General features: G+C 47.2%; 1 pseudogene; it reads right to left on the minus strand.

Annotated features, from left to right (window-relative positions):
* Positions 1 to 808: 808 nt before the first annotated feature.
* On the minus strand, positions 809 to 3,025 carry LOC136506045 (very-long-chain aldehyde decarbonylase GL1-10-like; annotated as a pseudogene).
* Positions 3,026 to 3,488: the final 463 nt, after the last annotated feature.

Below are 3,488 nucleotides of genomic sequence, written 5' to 3' on the forward strand. Positions count from 1 at the left end.
TTCCATCGCTGAAGGCTGAAGGCTGAACGCTTGAAATTGACAGCAGCAGACCAGCATCCAGTAGACCAGTAGTGCAAAGCAGCAGGCACCAGGCAGCAGCGACCGCCGGCCGCCGGCCAGCAATAGCTCCGTCGCGTGCAGCACCGCAGTCGGAGAGACGGAGACGGAGCAGTCGAGCACGATCGCCGATCGGATGGAGCAACTGAATCAACGCCCCGCCCCTGACGCATAGCTAGGCTTTTCATATTCTATATGGGCTTCATGATGGAGTATACAGCCCAGTTAAGAGGCCCAAGCGCAGTCCAGAAAAATAACGCTTCGTCGACTTCGTCTGTCCGCCTGTTCGGTGCTCGTGCTCTTCCATCGCTGGCCATGGCTGAGGGAGGGAGTGGAGCGGGGCCGCGCAAGTGGGGGTGGGGGGTCTCGCCGGCGGTGAGGTCTGGCGGCCGCCAGGGCTCGCCAGACTGGTGGATCCGCCCCTGCCACCAAGCGTGACAGGTCCCTCAAATGTAGTAGAGGAGTAGCAAACAAAAAATATTTTTCACCTGGAAACTTATAATTATTATACTCATGATATTCTTAGCTAGTGGACATACATATTACGCACGTACATTCACGCAGGGACTTGTTTGGATGAACTTAAATCTATTGTGTAATCCCTACCAATCAACATGGACTGAGGTGGATTGGAATGCAACCAAACAAGCCCTGAGTACATACCGAGAAACCCTGTGTGGTAATAAATATGTATATTTGTTGGAAATCGATCTCTAGGCAACGGAACCAGTAATTGTGTGTCATGGATATATTCACTCTTCAACTTATTCTCGCATAAAATGTTAACTAATTTCACTCTTCTTTCGCGTTGTTGCCCTTCATGTTGTGTTCGGCCTCCATCTTCAGCTGCGCGCAAAGCAACGTAAGTTTTTTTTCGAGTGGAGCAAAGTACCGTAAGTAATAAGAGGCATGTAGCGGGTGACGTACATGTGAGGCGGCGTACCCACATGGTCACATGGAGACAGCATTTTTTGAAGTTGGTAAGTAATACTAATTAATTATTTTTGTGCATAATTTCAAATTAGTTGGAAATAGAGGGGTAAATTTAATGAAGAACCAAATTGAGTTAAATTTATACTTGTATCCAGATGAAATCTAGGAAGGTGGCTAAAGTTTGAAGCTACCTTGGCCAGGCTTCCCTTGTGGTGCATGTAGCCCTGAAAAGAAAAGAAGAGAAAATGCGAATGAATAAGCTACTCAGATGATAGAGAGTTATGTATTCCGCGCGCATTTGCACAAGAAACTGTAGACCTACTTTGTTTGTCCCATATATGTAATCACAGTATGTGAACAGAGAACCAAAATTGCTATGAGTTTTTCCTCCAGCGTAGTGATGATAGTCGTGGAATTCTGCGCCCCCGTAGAATGGGATCGGATCACCCTCGTGAGGCTGAACGGGAAGGGGCTACATTTACAACAAGGGATTAATTAGTAGTAATTCATGAATTCATCAGAGACACGAGGTAAACCTCCCCTAATCAGAACAAAGATCGATTAGAGGTGAATAACTTAGGTAGTTTATTTACCCGCAGTGTGTGTCGAAGGCTTCCATTATGCGGATGGCGTACAAGAGCCAGTGTGTGGTGACGTGGCTTGGCACGATCTCTGGCCCAACGAAGAGCGCGGCGAGGTACAAGCTGAGCTCGGTGCCGGCGGCATAGGCCGCGGCGAACCCTGTCGGCGCCGTCTTCTCGTGGTGGATGCAGTGGATCTTCTTGTAGCCCCACTTGGTGTGCAGGAAGCGATGGAGCCAGTACGACAGGTAGTCGTCCACCAACGAGTACACCATGAGGTGCATGTCTCCCATACCGACGGCAAAGGAAGCCCCGTCCGGACCCCAAACAACTACAACAATTGTAGTATATATACGATCATATGAGAAGGTATAAGATCAACTGCATTGCATCAGTTAATTTAGTTGTTCTAGCTGAGGTGCCAGTACGTACTTACTAGCTTGATTCCAATGTACTATTTCTATTTCAAATTATAAGTTATTTTAACTTTTCTAGTTACATAATTTTTGCTAGACACTTAGATATTGGCTATGTCTAGATACATAGTAAAATTTCATTGTACAATCCCTAATAATAAGCACATGATAATTCATTGTACAATTCTAATTCCTATTTGTATCATTCATGAGAGAAACATTGGCTACTAATTATGAAGCCCCAGTTAGCACATAAGCCATGTTTATCTACTCTAATGATAGCAGGATTAACATATAGGGCCATTTCGGCAGGGCTTCTCTCTTGTGGAACAGTTTTCCGGAGAAGCTGAAACTGTTTTGAAAAATGTTTGAAAAATAACTGTAGTGTCAGTTTAGTTATCATCGGTGTCATATTCGTGAGGAGGAACTGTTAGAAGCCACGTTTTCGTGGCTTAGCTCCGCCCGTTAGAAAAACGGCTCCGACTATTCTTGGCTTCTTTCCCAGAGCTCTGTTTCTTGGATGACCATTTGGCAGGGTTTTGATGAGAGCCGAAGCCACTCTAGAAGGCCTGCCAAATGAGCCCTTAATTTGCTATATAGTCATGTTGACAATTACCATTTCAATAAATGTAATAAATTAAAAAAAATTAACATATAATATGTAGATATGTAGACGGTGGATAGACAGATGTGGTGCGAGACCTTGAATGCGGCGGGGTAGATGAGTGGGAAAGGACCCAAGGCGGACAGGGTGACACCCTTGCTGTCCCATATGTAGGTTAGGTACGCGGAAACCGGCGAGGGCTGTGGCACCCCGGGCTGGAGCTTGTGCCGCAGCGCGTAGCCCGGCGCGAGCTGCTGGAGGATCATGACAGGCAGCGGCGCCAGTGCGTACATGACGAGGTAGACGAGGGCGACGTGCCACGTGAGCCACAGGTCCGGCATCGCCGCCGAGTACCGGAACCACAGGGCCTCCGCCCAGGTCATGGAGCGCCCCAGCGCCGCCTCCGCCTCCGCTGCCGTGCCATAGGGCATCATCCTCGCTCTCTATCTAGCTAGCTAGCTGCAACTGCAAGAGAGAGCGTGCGTGGCCGATGTACTTGTGTTCAACTTCAGCAAGTAGCTATGGCTGCATGCTCGGCGTGGATCTATTGCCTGTGTATTTATAATAATGGATGGCGCTTGCATGCCTTTGCTTGCTCTGTGAAGACAAGTGCGGCAAGAGTGCGCAACCATTAATGGATACCTCATACCTCCGCTCTTACTAAAAAAGGCCGCGCCGTGCGAATCCACGATACGTTTTTGCTACGCCAATCGCGAGAGCAGAGCAATAATCTATTTTTTTATAAAGCTAATCCCAATTATAAGTATATCTTAATGTGCAAAGTCATCTACACCATTCCTCCACTGTTACCCACGTCATCTCCCACTGATAGTCATGTCATCCCACTAACTTCAAACCTCTTTATGCAAGCTATTCATGTCATCTCCACTTAATTTC

The sequence above is a fragment of the Miscanthus floridulus genome, chromosome 14 (assembly GCF_019320115.1).
Source record: "Miscanthus floridulus cultivar M001 chromosome 14, ASM1932011v1, whole genome shotgun sequence".
Classification (NCBI taxonomy): domain Eukaryota; kingdom Viridiplantae; phylum Streptophyta; class Magnoliopsida; order Poales; family Poaceae; genus Miscanthus; species Miscanthus floridulus.